Source organism: Alexandromys fortis, unplaced genomic scaffold (genome assembly GCF_014885135.2).
Source record: "Alexandromys fortis isolate MF-2015 unplaced genomic scaffold, M_Fortis_MF-2015_v1.1 scaffold_35, whole genome shotgun sequence".
Taxonomy (NCBI): domain Eukaryota; kingdom Metazoa; phylum Chordata; class Mammalia; order Rodentia; family Cricetidae; genus Alexandromys; species Alexandromys fortis.
Genome location: NW_026067913.1, coordinates 7,454,754 through 7,474,666, shown reverse-complemented (window position 1 = coordinate 7,474,666; position 19,913 = coordinate 7,454,754). Strand labels below are relative to the sequence as shown.

The 19,913-nt window shown below is 47.5% G+C and overlaps 2 long non-coding RNA genes across 4 annotated transcripts in view; one reads left to right on the top strand and one right to left on the bottom strand.

Moving 5' to 3' along the window:
- The window catches only part of LOC126499536 (uncharacterized), a 315,160-nt gene that overhangs the window by 60,532 nt on the left and 234,715 nt on the right, over positions 1-19,913 (bottom strand). The window lies entirely within an intron of this gene.
- LOC126499537 (uncharacterized) lies at positions 466-7,276 on the top strand. 2 transcript variants are annotated; one of them, XR_007591103.1, is made up of 4 exons: positions 466-4,364; positions 4,462-4,546; positions 5,362-5,495; positions 7,003-7,276. It is a non-coding gene; the product is annotated as an uncharacterized lncRNA (long non-coding RNA). The 2 variants fall into 2 exon arrangements; XR_007591102.1 differs by lacking the exon at positions 4,462-4,546.

Below are 19,913 nucleotides of genomic sequence, written 5' to 3'. Positions count from 1 at the left end.
GAGTCTTGTTCTTATTTATAAATGTCCAGCCTTAGCTGTTTGGTCAACAGCATCACCCCAGCTCCCTAACACCCCCTTAAACAAAGAGTCCGGAATATTATAGTCGGGGGCCTATAGCCTATAGTCCCAGACCCCTGGCATCCATCTTTGAAATACTGGGCAGGAATTCTATTTCAAGCCCCTACCCCTGGGAGTTGCCTTAGTCCAAACTCCACCTTCAAGAAAGCCTGCCAAATGGTGACCCCTCCCCAGGGAGGGTCAAGAAAGCCCACCAAAGGGTAAACCCTTCCCAGGGAAGGTCAAGACCACTCCCACAGGTTACTTAAACTGCCCCCCAGAGAATAAACACGTGGTCTCCAGGTTTCGCATGGTCCCCCCTTCTCTTTCTTTCCCTCACCATACTTTGCTCTCCAGGAGCATTGCGTTAAACGTGGGCATCTTTTATTCAGTCTAATTTGGTCCGATTGCAATTATTTGCATTTGCGGAGAGGCTCATCCTAAGAAATATTCCTAACATTCGCTTGTCTTGTTTCTTGTCCACTTTTCTTAACCTATGTTATCCCGTCTACCCTTTGCCCTCTGTGTTTTTCCCGTTCTCTTGCTTCCTTAAACCTTACGCTTACCCCGTGGATTGCCGCATAGCTGGGTGGCTGGCCCTGATGCCCTCCTCCTTCTCTCAGCTTTCTCCTTCTATATATTCTCTCTCTGCCTGCCAGCCCCGCCTATCCTTGCTCCTGCCTCGCTATTGGCCGTTCAGATCTTTATCAGACCACCAGGTGTTCCAGACAGGTAAAGAATCGCAGCTTCACAGAGTTAAACAAATGCAACATAAACAAAAAGTCCCACACCTTAAAACAATATTCCCAACAGAGGGAGGGGAAACTGCAGTCAAGGTATAATATATGAGGGACGAAGTGAAGAAGGAGGAGGAGGAGGAGAAAAAAAAGGAGGAAAAGGAGGAGGAGAAAAAGAAATTGAGGCACACATCCAAAATTTCTAGGCCCTCATAATAACAGTTTCTGAAATTTGAGCCTGACTCACCACAGTTCCATTCAGATAAGGAAGAGACAAATAGGGGGTAGAAATTTACAGGCAAAGAAATCTTCCATTTTGAACTCAATGACTCTGAAGCGCTGGTAGCATTGCAGATAACGAGTCCCAAAGGGCTATGGCGATACGGAGTGGCACAAAGAATCATTGCAAGAGAGAGCATTTCCCGAGAGGGCAAAGACCAAATAAAGTGGAAGGCAAACCGAGATCATGTACATTTATAGTCCCTCAAAAGGAAAACAATGAGAAAGAATAACTCAGAGAAAGGGGGAAAGACCCGAAAGAGAGTTTTGTATCAGCCTGCTTTTATTGTTATTATAATGAAATCTCTGAGACAAGGTAACATTATAAGGAAAAGGAGGTTTCTTTAGTTCATAGTTTTAGAGACCAAAAGACCAAAAAGGAGATCAAAAAACTTCAGCGCAAAAAAACAAGCATTTGGACGGTGGTGACCTCACAAAGCACTGCCCACACGGGCTGTGGCGATCTCCAAAGCATTGACTCATGTGCAAAGCTGCCCTGGCCACATGTGTGCATTCAAGCTACAAAGGAAGGGAGCTTCCTGACATCACCTGCTCTCTTGACAACGGGGATGTGTCAAGCATATATGCATTGTAAAGGTATTGACCTTGTTGTTTCCCAAGGGGCAGGCATACACAGGCTAGCAGGAGAAACAATTTTTTTTAGGGCTACCCAGCAATCCTCCTCGAAACCTAGAACCCTGTTCGGGACAGAATGGTAATTTCTCCAGCAGTTTCCCATTCCAGAAACATCTCCTGTACACTTATCCTTTCTCTCTTTGCTTCTTCTTGTTCATCTCTTGCTAACAACTGGCTTTGTACGTCTTCTTTTTCAGACTCTACCGAAGTCACCAGCTGTTCCGCAGTTTCTGCGCTGTTGTCTCATTCCAAGGTCCTTGGCTTCTACATGATGTCCCATCGGTTTGCCTTTCTCTACTTCTCTGCGTCAAGTCCAAAATCCTCAAGGACAGGGCCTTGATTGCTCCAGTCTCTTTCCAATGCCATTCGGGGTTGCAAGTTTGACGAAGTGCATGAACGCCGTCTCTGCCTTTCAGTCAGTTGTGGATTCTAACCAGATGTGACTAAGGCATACGTGTTGCATGTGTCCAAGACCAAGCAACCAAGCCTAGGGAATTCTCATAGCCCTGTTCTGCCCAAGGAGAGCAAGCACATCTAGAAACTGCTTCAAGTTTTAGTGACTTTTCTACTACAAGCCCCAGACCGACTGGGGACCCGGGTCAAAGCTCCCTCCATGTGTATGGGTCCTTCCAGGAGGTTTTTCATTTTTATATTAGTTCAGTGGAGCAGCAGTCACACTTCAAAGTGGCACTTGCTGGCTGCAGAGGATTAAAAACCCATGATAAACAGAAAGCTCAGGCGCGCAGAGGAATCCGTAAATTAAAAGATTCGCAAGTTGTTTCTCTGCAAGATGCCTGACCCCAGCCAGGTAGTGCCTGCTCTTCAATCTTCATCCACCTGCACCACCTGCTTACTGAGTATTGGTTTTGGTCGGAGCTGTTTACGAAGATTGCTGAGACAGAGCCCCTCCCCTCGAGGAGCTGATTCCCGAGAAAGAAGCCGGGCTTGTGTCTCATCTTCCGCTGGACTGGTTCAAACCCTTATTCCTCCTTCTCCTTAGTCCCTTGGAGGGAAAAACACTGCTTGTCCATACACCCTTCCTTGCCTGTTTCTCTTCTATGTTGTCAAGGGTTCCTAGACATTCTAGCAAACTCTGGCAACAGAAACATGTGGAAAGTGAATGTGGCTGCCCGGTTGGTAGAGATTCCAAAAGTGGGGGAAATCGGGAGTGGGGAGGGAGGGGCCATCAAGGCATAATTAGTTTGAAATTTCATAAGCTTTTATTCACAGTTTATACTTCACAGATTCATAGTTTTGTAGTAGAAGGGGAAGTAAAGAAATTGTTATATAAACATGGAAAAGAAATAGTGAACTATGAACAAATGGAACTGGCAAAATTGCCCACGAGCCAACTGGCAAGACTATTTTGGTTTCATACACAAACACACACACACACACACACACACACACACACACACAAACCCCACCAAAACCAGCTCAAAGGAATCATTGTAGAGCGAAGCAGGAACACACAGTCATCTGAAATAGGACCTTTTATCATTTACATTGTCTTGTTTGTATAGATCCAAGGGGCCATATTCCTACTTCACTACAGAAAACCAATTCACACTGTAGAGTTCGCCAGCCTTTTGGAAGCTGGGGTTGCAGAGGTGAGCCCTGGAAACGGAATGGAGAGGGGCCAGCGGCTGAGACGTGAGAGCTTCCGGCAATGCGGAATGCGTACGTGTGAACTCCCCCACCAGTCGGATCACTGGATAACATGACTGTCCCTCCCCCACCTCCCCCCCAGCCTCTTTGCCCACACGGAGTTCCAGTTTCTCACCGGGCTACTCACTGGGACGTCTCCCCGAAAGAAGGAAGTAGTCTACCAGTCCGGGCGGGAGGCTAGTTCCATTACCACATTCCTAAGAAGATGAAAGTTCCCTTAATCTCACGGACAGCACGCTGCACGACTCAGGGTTGACCGTCTAAGTCTTGGGTTTCATTGTTTCCCTGTTGCCCTGGGCATTTCAAATCCATTATTATCTAAGCGGCCTAACCTCGCTGGGGTAGACCTAGCAGGCAATCCAGTCCTAGCAAGGATCAGCCTCATTCTTCTTGGTAATTGCACCTGCTCCCTCATCTGGACTAGAAAGGAAGGAAAATGGGATATTAAGTGGCCCGGCCTTTTGTCTGATGCCAGGAAAGCAGCAAGCGCTCCTGTTCCTGCCCTGTTGTGGTTCGTGTTGAAAGGTCTCCAAGTGTGCGGCCCTTGGAGGAATTAGCTCCCAGCTCCCTCAAAGCAAATAGGTCCGAAGTGGAGAGACAACAGCTGGGCAGTGGGGTCCTGCAACCCCTACAGCAGCACAGCAGGGAGGGGCAGACAGACATCACCGTGTTTGATGAAACGGATAGGAGCCAGAACACAGCCACGACTTGAAGCAGACAGACTGCTGCTGGGTAGTGACGAGGAAGAAGTCCCGTCGTGCGAGTGGGCATGGCTGGTGTCATAACTTAGGACAGTGTGGGTCCCTTCAAAAGCAGAGCTTCTCATTGTTGTTCGGAACAGAGGAGCTTGCCAGCCACAAAACCCAGGTACCTTTCGCTCTCCCAGTGAACGGTAACTCTGAGTACGGAGAGACGACCCTGCTTTCTCTTGAGATTCTGGAGACGCCTCTCACCAATATTTTAATCTGAGCTCCCACAGTGTCACAGGTAAGAAAACAGAAGCGCTCGTACCAAACCCCAGAGGCTGGGATTATTATTCTCGAAGCGGTCATGAAAGCTATGACTGTTGTTGTATCATTTACAGTCTTTGACGAATACTGTTCATCTGTCCTCGGTTTTACGAGGCAATCTTGAAAAGCATCCATCAAGGACCTGCTCCGACTCTCCAGGTGTGAACACGGGAGACAATGGGAGATCCAGATGGTCTCGCTAGCAGCAGAGATTTTGTCCTTATGATTGGTGGCGAGAAGGGAGGCGTTGTCTGAGCTCTAGCAGATGGGACGCGTCAACTCCATCCCTTAAAGTCTTAGCCTCACTCCCACCCTGCAATCTGGAGACAGGTTACCAAGGGCTCCCACTTAGAGCGCGCAGCCTCCTCTGGAGGAGACGACGCTCACAACCGACTACTCAGTCTCCAGGTTAAGACGCAGCCGCCTCTATCCCTATTAGTTAGCAAGGGGGCCTGCAGACTCTTCAAATAAAGGTAGTCTTGGGATTTATAAAAATAATTTTACAATTCTAAAAGGCAAACTGAAAAGCATACGTGAGTGATTTAAAATAGACACAAAAAAGTGTGTGTAAATGACACACACAGACACACACAGAGACACACACAGACATGCCTGCATACCCAAGCACAGTTCTATTGTTAAGGATGAGAGATATGCTTTGAAAGATGAATCATCTTCTTTTGGACAATCCCACTTCTTATGAGGTCTCAATGGCAGTCCGAGAATGACCCCACCCCGGCTTCAGGCGGTTACGGACACTATGACTATTCCTTCCGAATGGAAGCAAAGCCCTATTTAGGACCAGGCCACCAATCCATACAAATGGGCTGGGGGCTGGGGGAAGGAGAAACCGGGGCAGGGATTCCATTTCCAAGCTTCAAATCCTACGATTCCCTAGCCCTGAGCATCGCCCCATCTTCAGAGTTCCTTTTCACTAACAGGGAGTTTGTGATTTTTGCCTGTGCTTGTCCCAGTTTTTCTCATTGCTGAGAGAGAAGAGAGGAAAGAACAAATGGCCCCACCACGAAGCAGATGCATTAAAAGGAAGCAGAAACTGACCTTCAGAAATGTTTTGAATAGAAATTCTTTGGAAATGAAGACTACAAATGTAAGATTGGTTAATGCTCAAATCCCATAATTTTCTTTTATTTAACTTAAAATGACTATTTATCTCAAGATGAAGCTACCATTATTTGTAAAGATGATGTTTGCTGACTTTTGTTTGGAGTTATTTACCATGCACAAAAGAAGTAAAGAAAACACAGGCAGTGGCAAACACACTGGTCATGAACGGTCGGGGACAGGAAATGTCTATACCTGACTTTAGGGGAATTGTTTCCCCCCTCCTTCTGCTCCTCTTTCTCCTCCATTTGCTCTCTTCTCCACCTCTTCTTTTATTTATTTATTTATTTATTTATTTATTTGTTTTGTTTTTTTGAGACAAGGTTTCAAGTAGCCCAGGTTGGCTTTGAACTGTAGATATAACTTAAGCAGACCTTGAACTCCTGACCCCCCCCCCCCCAAGCCCTGGGATTCTAGGCAATTGCCACTGTGCCTGGTTCTGAGCAGCCCTTCTTCTTAAAGGATGTTTTGCATGGCTTTCATTTTCATAGTTTTTAAACTCAAAAGTAATGGCAATGAATCAATAGCCTGGTTAGATCTAAACCACCCTACAAATGGACAGAAAGACAGACTATTCATGAGAAAAGTGGTCAGAAGGTACAGTCATCTCTGAATGGCCAATCATCATTATAAAGAGGATTTTCTTTTAATTAAGAGCCATTTTTTTTAGGAATGATCATGCTTTCTTCTTTAGAGCTATTTAAACGTGCTCTTATTTTCTAAGAGGTTGCCATGAGTTTGCTAAACTGGATATATTGAATGTGAAGCCAGACCTAATTCTAGAAATTTCCAAATTTGAAGGCTGTATGTAGCAGGCTTTCTTTTGGGCCTCAACCCAAATTATGACATGGAGACTTACTATTAGTTATGAACATCCAAACTTATGTTTGTTCCACTATCTCCTATAACTTCAAATAATATGTTACTCTTGATCTACGCTTTGCCTCAGGACTTTTTACCTTTCTTTCATTCTGTTTGTCCCACTCAGTGTCCGCCAGCTAATGGCTGCCTGGCTAACTGGTCCCAGGTGTGTCTCTCTCTCCCTTCTTCTTTCCTCTCTCCTCTTGAGCCTAAATTTCTCCTCCTACTTATTCTCTCAGCCAGTTAGCCCTACCTTACCCTCTCCTGCTTGGCTATTGGCCATTTAGCTTTTTATTAGACCAATCAGGAGCGTTAGGCAGGCAAGGTGAAACAAGTGCAGCACATCTTTACATAATGAAGCAAATGCACCATGAACAAACGTAATACTTCCTTACCTAGTTAAACTAATATTCCACAACAGGGGGCCACCCCAGAATGTTTGTCCCCCAGGGAACCTTGAGGATGTATTTCGGGGGTCGACTTCCAGATGTTACTACTGCCTTCCATGCCTGAAACAACTCAGGTCTGGCATCTGCTGAAGAGCCTGAAGAGGCCTAGCTTTGACTTGACACATGTCAATTGTCTCCTGGGCTAATTACAAATGAGTTACTGGTTTATCTTTTCTCTGCTAGGAGGCCGGTTGCTACTAAGTCAAGAAAGCAATTCTATTCATGGAAAACAAGAGTCAAATACATTCCCAGTCCCCTCCATTCCTGCCTCCCACACATCTCACGTGGTGCTTTGGAGTCCTTGTTGCACGAAGTGGAAACTCTTTTCAGCTCAGGTGTGTTCTTGTATCTCATGAGCTCTGTCAGGACAAGGATGGGACACATGCCTGGAACATGATACCACGCGACATGTGGTAGCTATCCGGTCTTTCCCCCCATCTTAATTAGTTAAATAATAAACAAATGATAATGATAAGTCATGTGTTGTATGGGTACCTTTAATCCCAGTACTCAGGAGGCAAAGTCAGAGGCCAACCTGGTCTACATAGAGAGTTCGAGGCTAGCCAAAGGCACAGGTGAGTCTCTGTCTCAAGATAATAATGATGTGTACCTTGTTATGCCATGCTCAGCTGATATCCCTAGAGGCCTGCTCTTTTTTGAAGGGAAACAGCGGAGGAGTAGATCTGGAGGAGAGAGGAGGTGGGGGAGGGGACTGGGAGGACTGGAGAGAGGGGAAACTGCTGTTGGATGTAATATATAAGAGGACAATTTTTAAAAAGATAATAATTATTATAACAATGATAACCCAGAAGTATGAGTTGTACAGGTACATGTCTATGACCCTAGCACTCGGGAGGCAGAGGCAAAAGGACTCTGAGTTCAAGGTTAATCTGAGCGCCATGAGTTCGAGGCTATCCAAGCCTGGGTGGTAAGATTCTGAACTGAAGAAGAGAAGGGAGAGGAAGAGGAGAGAGGAGAGGGGAAGTGAGGGGAGGGGAGAAAAAGACTCAGAAATATTGTCAGAGGGACGCAGTTAGCCCACAGAAAGAAGTGATCCCATCCCTCACAGGGGTGTACACAGAGAGAAAGACAGTGAAAACCACCAGTCATGGTGACATAGAGAAGCTGGATACCACCCAGGACCTGGCACATAGGCAGTGTCCCCGCTCACCCGCCTATCACTTTTCCTTGAAGATGAGCTAGCTTTGCTGCTTCCTCTGAGTCTGGCTCTTTGGTTCAAGTGGCCAAACATCTCCAGAGGTAGGATGTGCTGTTCTGTCTGTAAGTCTCAGACTCACGCCAGACAATGCAGCCATGCTCCAGTAGGTGTAGAGAAAGGAAGAGAAGGGATCGTACATATATACAGAGATGCCTCAAATGAACGATGCAGGCACATAATGGAGCATCTCCTTGACTCAAGTCTGGTCCCTCCGCATCCCTGACAAGGAAGCAAGAAGTCACACCAACCTTGAAAGGGGCCTCGGAGATACATAGAACACATCCAGAACACCAAATTCTCAGCACAAAGATTTCTTACCCTGGAGGTATAAGCAGGGTGGGGGTGGGGGTACCTCGGGATAGGTCAAAGACAGTAACAGATGTAGAAGTGGATTTTAAGGGAAATGGGGGGGGGGCGATGCCTGTGCTAGGACTAGTTGGTAAGTCATGATTGGATGTGTTAGCCAGTGTAGACAATGACTTTGAATTGCTGACTTTGGTGGGGTTTTGTGATAGCTGGACCTTGGTGTTTTAGTCAGGCCTAAGGAAGTGGCCCAATAAGGGAATCGACCTTGGGGGCTAGATTTAGGAATGGAACCTAAGGGTTTGGAAAGGAAGAGGAAGGGGGAAGGGCAAGACCTAGCAGTGCTGTTTTACCACATTGAGCCTATTAGAGCACCTTCAAACCTTGTTACCTATGCTGGAAAGAAAGGCTGGAGATTTTGTAGAGGACCCAGATTTCAGAAAAATCTTACCTCTTTTCCACTTTGATGCTTTTCAAAGAAAACCTGTATCTTTGTGAATTCTCCTGGGGGCTGTTTCCTGTAAATAACTTTTTTTTTATTGCCTGCTTTTTGAGACATGGTCTCTCTATGTAGCCTGAGCTGCCCTGGATCTTACTATGTAGATCAGGCTGGCCTAGAAATCACACAGATTCTCCTACCTCTGCCCCTCAAGTGCTGGAATTAAAGGCATGCCCCACCAGGCCCAGTGGTAAACATCATTTTTAAAGCAGATAATAAATTACTGAAAAATAATATTTCTATAAATACATTTAATAGCTGGGCGATGGTGGTGCATGCCTTTAATCCCAGCACTTGGGAGGCAGAGGCAGGCAGATCTCTGTGAGTTCAAGGCCAGCCTGGTCTACAAGAGCTAGGTCCAGGACAGGCTCCAAAGCTACAGAGAAACCCTGTGTCAAAAAACCAAAAAAATAATATATACATATATATATACATATATATACATTTAATATGGAACTAGGTATTTATGAGATATTTTTGTTTTGCTTTCAAATATTTTTATCAGTATATTTCAATTGTACAGAATAATGGATTTCAATTTGATGTTTTCCTGTATGCATATAATATACTTGGATCCTATTCATACTCATATTACGCTCTCTCGCCCGCCCTCCAGTTAATTATTTTTAAAGATTCTTGGGGCCAGCAAGATGGCTCAGTAGATAAAAGCAGCTGCTACCAAGTCTGATGACCCAAATTTGATCCCTGGCGTCCTCGTGAGGGAAGGAGAGAACTGACTCTCACGAGTTCTCCTCTGCCTTCCCTTGTACTCTGTGGAACTCTGCTTGTGCCTCTCCACATAAATAAATAATTGTAATTAAAGATGATTTTAAAGACTCTGTAATCATGTCAATTTTGTAAGTGCAGGGAAGTAAAGCTCAAAAGATTTGGGGGGGGGCTGGTAAAGGTACTTACCACCAAGCCTCACTTGAGCTAGACCCCCGAAAGCTAGAGAGTGGAGTTAAGGAGCCATGAACTGCTAGGTAAAACTGACTCCAGGAAGTGAACATTGGAGCTCCATGTGCAAACCCTGAGGTGTATGCACTCCTCCCTATACTCACTCACACACACACACACACACACACACACACACACACACACACATACACAGTAATTAAAAGCAGTTTAAGGGTATTTGTTGTCCTTTTGACTTTGAGCTGTCAGTCTTTCAGAAGCCTGAAGATGCTAACATGCACATTCTGCCTTTCCAAGAGAGACATAAAGGTGAAATGCAAAGGGCCCTTTCCTCTCTTTTCCCCACTGGAAGAAGGTTTAGACAAACTGGCTATATTTCAACTCTAAAATTTGAATTTGCAACTTGTGGTAGTTATTGGCTTTTAGTCAAAGACATAAAAATGTATGTTTATCCTTAAGTTTCCTTAAGTTTTCTCCTAGTCAATGCAAAGAAGAATAAATAATTTGATTTTTATAAGTTTATGGTGTTTATACATTGAAAACAAATTACATATGTATATGTGTCAACCAAAAATAATGTTAATAATTTTTGAAGAAATAAATAAAAAAAATTTAAAATCACACAAACCAGTTGATCCAGAAGTAGCTACTATGTCCAGTATGTAGATCCAAGAGATAGGTCAGTTTGGACATCCCTCCAGGATGTTCATAAAGGGGATCATGATGGCAACCTTAGCAGCCACACCCCTTCTGTAGGCAAAGCAGTATGTTTGCTGGGCAATCTTGCAACAGGCTTTGCTAGAAACTGATCGTACTTTATCACAGCACAGCTCAGCAGAAGCATTCTTTCAAAACAAGTGGTGCCGTGTGTCACATGGTCTTAGCTCTTCTTTTAAAATTATTTATTTATTTTTATTTTGTGTACATTGGTGTTTTGCCTGGAGGTCTGTCTATATGAGAGCATCAGATTTCCTTGGAGTAGAAATACAGACAGTTGTGAGCTGCCATGTATGAGCTGGAAATTGAACCTGGGTCCTCTGGAAGAACAGCCAGTGCTCTTAACTGCTAAGCCACCTCTCCAGCACCTCTCCTACCTCTTAATCACTGTCTAACTTAGCCCAAAGATTCCCAGCCCCTCCCTCTGCCAGCTCTGTTTGTCTCTGAGGATGAAACATTTCTGGGACTGAGCTGGGCACAAAGGAACGGAAGCAGAGGCCACGGAGGAGGACCGCTTACTGGATTGCTCGTCCTCGCTCTCTTGGATTGATTCCCTATATAATCCAGGTCTACCTGCTCAGGTTGGCACTACCCACAGTGGCCTGGGCCCTTCCATATCATTAATCAAGAAAATGTTCCCACAGTCTTGGCTACAGGGCTATCTGACGGAAGTATTTTCTCGGTTGAGGTCTTGTGTCAAGATTACAAAAAACAAACCAACACAGACTACATCTTTGTATTTCCAGGGAAACTTGAAGCTTCTGGTCTCCTTGAAAAGTGGATGGAACCCTGTGGGTATCTGAACCCCTGATCACATTCACACGGGCGGTCGATGTTTGATATCCCTCAAACCCCTGGGTCCTGGTAAACCGTCAGAACTTTGAAAAGTCTAAATAATGAAAAGAAACTAAAAATAGAAGTAAAGGATTAAGCCTCATTTTATCAACTTGGACATTGTGCTGTAAATCAATGCCAAAATTTTTGGCAGTTTTCTGAACAGTGTGGAAATGATAACCATAGCAATTTACTTGACGTCAGCCTGTGGTTTCTTGGGAGGTGACAACAGAAGCGACAGGCACAGCAAGGAGCACTTACCAGGTGCTTCCCACATTCCAGGGCCTGTGCAAAGGGCTCATCTAATCACCTCCTTAATCCCCGCCGCCGTCACACAGGCGGTCAGGTGCTGGTCATATCCCGTTTCAGAGAGGAGGAAGTTATGACTCCAGCGATGTGAATAACTTGCCCTGCCCCCTGTGATGGGAGCAGATGCAGCTGGAGGTGGAGTCGGGTTCACAGCACTTCCACCATGTTGGTGCCTGGTGCGGGAGACTGCAGCCAGCCGGCGAGGGGACCTCCAGTGGACGTGAGATGGAGCACCTCCTCCTGGAATAAGACTCTGTTGAAGGAGCCATGGGAAGCTGTCTCAGGAGAGCCGCTCCATAAACACAGAGAGTGCAGAGAGTGATAAATGCGTGTGGTGGCTCAGATTGTTTGAATGATTGGTTCTCAGCTGGCTGCGCTGTTCTGGGTAGGGTTAAGAGGTGTGGCCTTGCTGGAGGGCGCACACCACTTGGAGGCTTTAAGGTCCGGTTCCCTCCCAGTTCATTATCTTCCTTCCTTTTGTAGTTAAGGTTGTGAGTGCTCAGCTTGGTGTTCCAGCCACCAGGCTGTCACTACACAATCATGGACCCTAATCTTCCAGAATCATAGGTTCAAATAAACCCTTCCTTCTATAAGTTGTCTTACACGGTATTGGGTCATAGCATTGGAAAAGTAACTAATACATATGTTAATACATGAGCTTGGACAAACAGACCACCCCAAAATTGACAGAAGTTGGGAACCCTCACAGGGAAGCAAACAACACGCAGCAACAGAGGAAGGTTCTTGCTCGCCTGTCAACCTGTGCACAGACTCTAGGGTCTTAGCTCTGTTTTTCCTCTAGGTATTCATGAAATACAACAGACCTCTTAATGTCCACAAGGATATTTTAGCACACCCAAGAAGGCCAGAACCAATTAGTAGTCAAATCCCTTATGTTAAACTGCAGGGTGCTGTATGCAATAAGCCAGATTACTCAAGAAGCTCAGGTGACACCAACAGCCACAATCGCATGCCCTGTTTTTTTTTTTTTCTAAGGTTTGAGGGCTGATGGGTCTCGTATGAATATCTGGTCCTGGTTTATGTCTAGTGGAAGTTCCCTGCGTTAACCTGTGTTAATGATGTCACCTCGGAAGCTTTATACAAGCATGGCACACGTGTCAGCAGAACTGGTAAAGGTTGCGTACGACCACATTCACACCTATTCACCCATTTATACGTTCACACTGTCACACACTCATATGTATTATTTCACTCACACCTGCAATTGTGCACTCACTTATACATATACCTCATATACACACTTACACAGACTCACACATGCATGTATTCACTCATTTGCACGCCCAGTTGCACACCCCTATTCACCCAGCGATACACTCACACAAGTACTCACACTCTCAGCCACACACACTCACACATATTCACTCAGTTATACCCTCACACACACACAGCTGCTACACCAGCATCTACCTCCTGGAAAGTCTGTTTACCTCACTTGGGAACAAACAAGCGATGGTGGGGACACCAGCTAAAGTTGGCTTCACTACAGGACACACTGACTTTGTATTGCACGCACTGAAGCGTGATCGGCAACCCTGGTTTCCATCTACCTCGTGTAGTTAGCGCTGTCCTTCTACCCTGTGGGAACACTGTCTCTAGACAGTGCCCAATGCCCAGGGCTTTGAAGCAATGATGGCAAAGTCATTGTCTGAGGACCGACAAGGACAGAAGACCAGAACCCAGGAGATTCAGCCTCCACTAGAAGAAGCTGGATTCTGTGCAGAGCGATTTGGTCTTGCCAGTTCCCAGCCCAAGGAACCAGGAGCCATAGACTGCCGGGGGTTCTCAGCTCTTTCAGGGACATTTTCCTGTTTCTCTCATCCCTAGGGAGTGATCCTGTAGCACCTGCACCATGGGACCATTCGCGAGGCCGGCAAGGGGCTAGAGATGGAAACACATACACACAGAGACATGGGTCATCCTTGAGACAAGAATGCCAATTTTATTGTGTTGCAGGGCATCTTTTATAGGGTTCTCCTTGACTAATGGTCATGCCCTAACTCTTGGGATTTTTCAGCTGCAAGCCCACCAGAAACCACTCCCCTGCCATCAGGAACTCATGAGGGTCTCGTGCTCAGAGCAGCTGCAAACACAGGAAAACAAGTCGTCTGCTCTGGCAGGCAAGGGGTCACAGAAAATTCAGGGTCTGAGGGTCTGCAGTCCCCCAACAGTGTCCCCCACAGACAAATATTTGGTTGGTCAGAGAGTGAAGCAAGAAACAAGTTCTGATTAGAAACCCAGCTTATGCTTGGCCAGAAATAAAACGCGGCACACAACTCCCCACTACTCTCTAGGAAGAGGCCTGTCATCAGCAGGGACCGTGGACAGCGGCCTTTCCTTAACTTTCCACTCTGTGGACAATCCACTGTGAGTGGGGCTCAGACTTGGTGTTCAAGTGATGCCTGCCATCGGGATCCTGCAATCTGGAGTTCTGATTTTTCTAATCTCCAGGCTTTGGGAATGAACTGTAAAACGAAACAATCTTTGGAACACAGTTCAAATGATTTTTAAAGAATATTTAAACTTGTCATGCTTTTTAAAAAAGTGACAAATGGTTTTACCCACTCCATGTGCTTGCGGCACCCCCAGCCACCCACCCAGCCCGGATGCCTTCTTTACTCCCACCTCACAGTTGCTGAGTTGACCCTCGCTGCCTCTCTCCAGCTGTTGTTTGTACAATTAGAAGCTGGACAACTGAGGAGGAGGAGGACAGAGAGAATGAATCCCTTTCATGGAATCTTAAGGATCCAAGAATTAGCTGTCTTGGGGGAATTAGGGCTCCACCTAGACACCAGAAACATCCACCCACCCATAAAACTGGAAAAGCCTAGTTTTAGATGAAGAAGCTAAACAGCTTACCATATAGCTGTGCCCTTGCGCTAACAACTCCCAAATCTTCATCTCCAGCCGTGGCCTTGTACATAGTGTGGTGTGGTGTGGTGTGTGTGTTTATGTATATGTGGGTGTGCGGTGTATCATGTGTGCCTGTGTGGAGAACAGAGATCAGTGCTGGATATCTTCTTTTATTTCTGTCTACTTTGCTTTTCAGCCCAGACTCTCTCGCTGATCCCGAAGCTCACTGATTGGCTACCCTGGACAGCCGATGTGTGCCCACAATGCTCCTGTCTCTACCCACTAGTGCTTGGATTACAGGCAGGTGTGTGCCACCACACTTGTAGGTATTGGGCATCTGAACTCAGGCCTCAAGCTTGCACAGAAACTGACCAAATGAGTCGGCTCCTCAATCCTGCCCCGACCACACTCTTGAACCCCTGGTGTCTGGTGTCTGTGTGAAGACGCATGTCCCATTAGCCCCCAGTGCGATGTCAACTGACTGAAGATCCCTTTCCGAGCCAAGCAGTCCCTCCCCTTGAGCTGCTCCTCTCAGTGGTATCCCCCTCACAAAGAGGCTTGGAACCTGGGTCACCTCCAGAGCTCTCTGCTGCCTGCCTTTGTGTCCGCTCCGAAAGACACATGTCTCCCTCTTACCTAAGTGATGAGCTGCTCGGGCCCTATTAACCCGGTGTCACCGCTGTCGCTTCTGTCCCTTCATCCAGATCGTTCCTAAGTAGCTCTGACTCTGCTCCCTGACCCATGGAGAGCTGTTGAGGAGTTTTACACGGGCTGCCCTGGTGGGCCTGGAATCCCGTCTTCCTATTCTAGTTTGTCCTTGGGTCTGTCTCCCTGCTTTCACTTTCGCAGACTGTGTAAGGAGCGAGGGTGGAAATGCCCCCACCCAGACCCCTTCCTCACAGAAACACCTAGCTCTGTGTCAAAGGCTGCCTTTCCATCTTGGGAAAGCTGCTTCCTCCCCATGTTCTGCTTGAGACGTGTGGACAGGTAGGTGTGTACGTGCGTGAGCCTGTGTGTGTGTGTGTGTGTGTGTGCCTGTGTGTGCCTGTGTGTGCTCTTGGGTGTATGCGTGCATGAGTGTGTGCACCCATGTTTGCACGTGGGGTGTGCGTCATTTTGCATATATGTGATGCTAAGGCCAGAACAAGAAGTTGGATGTCTTCCTCCATCACTCTGCCTTACTGACTTGAGACAAAGTCCCGACTGGACCAACCACAAGCTCACTGTTTTGACCAGGATCTGCACGTCTCTGCCCCTAGTGCTGGGTTTATAGCCCAGCCTTTCCCTGCTTTTAAACATGGGCGCTAGATCCTCAAGCTTGCAGGGCAAGCAGTCCGCCCTAGCCATCTCGCCACTCCCGAGCCGTGCATGCATTTCAACAGGCTCCATGCTTCAGAGCCGGGTACATTTCCTGTATGCATTTGATGCCTTAATCAGTCCTGCTGAAAACTCAGGCACAAGATCTGCCTCCACCAGTTGCTCAGAAAATAGTTGAGTGAAACTCAAGTCCCAGAAAGGGCCAACCAACTAAACAGGTGTCACTAAGTGATCAAGCGCCATGTGGGCACTGAAGTGGGTGAGCAGGTAGGAAGCAAGGCATCGTATATAACAGGGGTGCATGGAGAGGTGGGAGAAGGGCGGAAAATCACGAGATTCTATCCTTCGGGAAAGGAAAGGCCCACCACACATCACATCCCCGGCTCGTTCTGGCATCGAGCACTCTGCAAGTGTAGCATGAGTAAGCCCTGTGCAAGCGACTGGGCTTTGACAGGCCAAACCGAACAGAGCCTGGGGTGAGCCGCAAAGCGCCAGCCCTCAGGGCCCCCTGCGCTCACACTCCAAAATCCCTGCTACCCAGAAGTAAATCGAGAAGATTTACTCGAAGCTAAATCTTCCCTCTGCTGACCACACGTTGAAAGGGTGGTTCTTTCCCTTGAAATAAGCTTAAAGAAAAAGCCCCAGGGGACTGTTGACGAGCATAATTACAAGGCTAGTGCTTCCTAAGCCAAAAGTTTCTTCGAAAACTGAGCGATGCAATCGGCCCCGTTGAAGAAATAGTGAACAGCGAACGCTGAGAAGGGAGGAAAATCTCAGGATCCGAAGAGCACTTTTTAAACTTCGAATTCTGTCTGTTACTCAACAAACATTTAGACAGCCCCCAAAGGACCATTCCCTTTTATACAAGACACGGCGTCAGTAACTTTTCTCCTTTGCAAAGCCAGAATGGACTCCCGACCACACGGAGCCAAGGCAGGGTCTCAGCTGGGGTTGGGGCGATGGGGGGTAGGGGGTGGGCAGGGGAGTGCCAAGCCACGCCCCTGCGTGCTGCTCCCAACCAATGAGTAAGCTAGTTAGGGCACTGGGGCGCTTGCTCTGAGTCACACCACCTCATTTGGTTGCTGGCCTTGCACACCTTTCTGTCTGGTGGGCCTGGGCCAAGTTCCCTAATATTACAGCACAGCTCTCAGGGTCCTCGCTTGCTCGGCAGCACCAACCACGGGATCATTGAGCACGGGTGAGCAGACAGCAGGAAATGACTACGTCAAGGTATCCTTACCACTGCCTGGGGCAGAGCAAGTCATCAGGAAGTGGTCCTGACCGCTAGCGTCCCAACTATGTGTGTATGTAAGAGAAGACACACCGGAGATTCTACAAACTACGTGGAGCTGTCACACAAGCTGACAGAATGGTCCCGTGTCGTTTCTCACGCTGAAGGCCAGCTTTGAGGACCGGTCAGGCCGTATCTTAGTTATGGGTACTATCGCTGTGAGGAAACACCATCACCAAAGCAACTTGGGAAGGACAGGGCTTATTCAGCTCATGCTTCCTCCTTACAGTTCATTCCCAAAGGAAGTCAGTACCAGAGCTCAAGCAGAGCAGGATCCTGGAGGAAGCAGCTGATGCCGAGGCAATGGAGGGGTGCTGTTTACTGGATGGCTCCCCATGGCTTGTTCAATCTGCTTTCTTATAGAACCCAGGACCACCAGCCCAGGGATGGTACTACCCACAATGGGCTGAGTCCTTCCCACTCAGTCACTAACTAAGAAAATGCCCTATAGACGACTTGAATACAGCTGATATTATGGAGGTGTTTTCTCAACTGGGGTTCCCTCCTCCTGGATAACTTTAGTTTGTGTCCACATAAAACTCTCTAGCACAGATGGGCTGCAAACCCAAATCCTGGCCAAGGACCCGTGCTCACACCACACACACACACACACACACACACACACACACACACCTTACCCACTCAGACTCTGATCCCACAACAGTATTTAAATCCAGATCTGGTCACAGTTCTCAAGATAGGCTGTGGCCTAAGAAGGGGGCTGCTTCCCTCTCTTCTGTCTTAGAGGCTGTGCCCACTGGCGTCCTTTCAGATCAGGCATAGCTTAGCCTCCTGCTCTTACAGATTTGTATCCCCACATTGACCGCTGCTGTTCTGGCCTATGCTTAGAAGACAATTATTGTGGAATCAAAAATGACAGAGAGAACAAAACTGCTTGGCTCCTGCCCCAAGCACTGTGCCCCAGCTGGCTCCAGCTGCCTTGGAATGGGGCAGGGTGGTTGGCACGCAATTGCCTGGGCAGAGATAGGAGGCATGCAGGCCTACGTGTGCGGCCGCAGGCACCACAGAGGCCAGGAGGGACACTGTTTAGTGAGTGTCCATCTGATAACAACCTGAACCCTTCAGATGTCAGCTGTCTGCCAGGCTGGACCTGTCTGTGCACTGGCACCTGGGAGTCCAGGAGACAGAACAAAGGGTCTGTGACTGATTCGATCCTGTACCAGCATGCCATCCTCATTGGAACAAACCTTGGGCCAGCTGGCACCGAGACTGTATCTAGGAATTCCACAGAGTATCATGGAGACTGTCAGATTCTAAAGGGGCTTTGGAGTGGCAGATTCCTGTCAATGAGCCAACCTCTCCTGTCCCATTAGGAGTTGGCAGTTAGTCATATACCTCCCTTGAAGTGTTCCTCTCTATCCCTCCCAACCTTCACAGGCCTAGCTGCTGCTAGCTAGCTGTCTTAGTGCCCTCTTCTTTAGGGTCACAGCTTCCCTCAAGGCCCCAGATCTTCCCTCCCCCGATTTCCCCCAGGACATGATGACATTCATTAATGGCCGGCTTGTTTTATTATGCACGCCATGCTATTTACGGATCCAACCTACCTCACTCATCACAGCAACCCCATAGAACGTATACATTAGCTGCTTGGTTATCACGTGTATACATTAGCTGCTTGGTTATCACGTGAGGAAACCAAGGTACGGCGAGAATAAAGCACCCGGGCCAAGTCACGTAGACAGGGAAGTGGTGGGGCAGGGAAGCAAGCCCAGGCTGCTTACTTACCTCCGGGATCCGTACTCCCACTTCCTCCCCATTCGTGACCACGTCCTTATGAATCACCATCTAAAACACCCTTGGGTTCCCGGGCCTGCTTCAGTGGAGTGACCAGCACTCAAGGGCAGCTCGAGGATTTTAGAACTTTCTGTTTTGGGTATAGTCAAAACGATTTTAAATGGTTTTAAATCAGGAGACTCTGGGGAAGCTGCACTTGCTCCCGAGGAGCCGGTCTTTTTAGCAGTGAGTACTTGGGCAAGAGCCCTGCTTGGTGTAAGCTCTGCCCCAAGTTACCAGGAGGATAAGGTGTCTGGCTGAAAAGAGACCGGTGTTCTCATGCTTGTGACCCTAGCACTGGGCTGGCTAAGAGGAGGACTGTAAGTTCAAAGGCACCCTTGGGGGAAGGTAGAGGAGCCAGAACACTGAGAGGAAAGGCAGTTGCTGTTTGGAGGTTTATGCAGGGAGCATAGCAGACATACAAATCTAGGGCCTGTGTCCACTTTGGGTAGCCATCTCAGGAGGGGGGGGGAATTCCTTACAGTCATGGAAACGGTCAGTGAGGGGATCCAATATGACTGACTGCTCATTCCGCTAGGCACTTTACCATCCAATGTTCACAAAAGCCTAGCACGTAGCTGTTTCTCTCATCCTGCGGGTGGATCGGTGGCTGTCAGGACTACTGTCACAATGAACACACGGGTTGGCTCGTCAGATTATTAACAGAGGGGAGCAGAGACAATGGGTCAGATTTTATTTCCTGAGTATGTCAGGGCAGGGCAACCGAGAGGTCTAAAGGTCTTTAGCGAAGGCCTGGTCTCCCCAGCCAGGGTACGCCTGCCACTGCATGCCTCGGAAATGCCAGCACAGGTCTCCAAGTCCCTAAGGCACACAATGGGAATGACTCATGCGTGCCTCTTGTCCTCCTCTGGCAGGCTCTTATAACTGCTTTGCAATTGATGCCCCCCAAATTAAGGGTTTTGTTTTTTTTTTTAAAAAAAAAACTATATTGTGTGCCTTGGGGAGGGCAGCACACATACACACACATACACACATGTACACACGTGTATATATACATACAT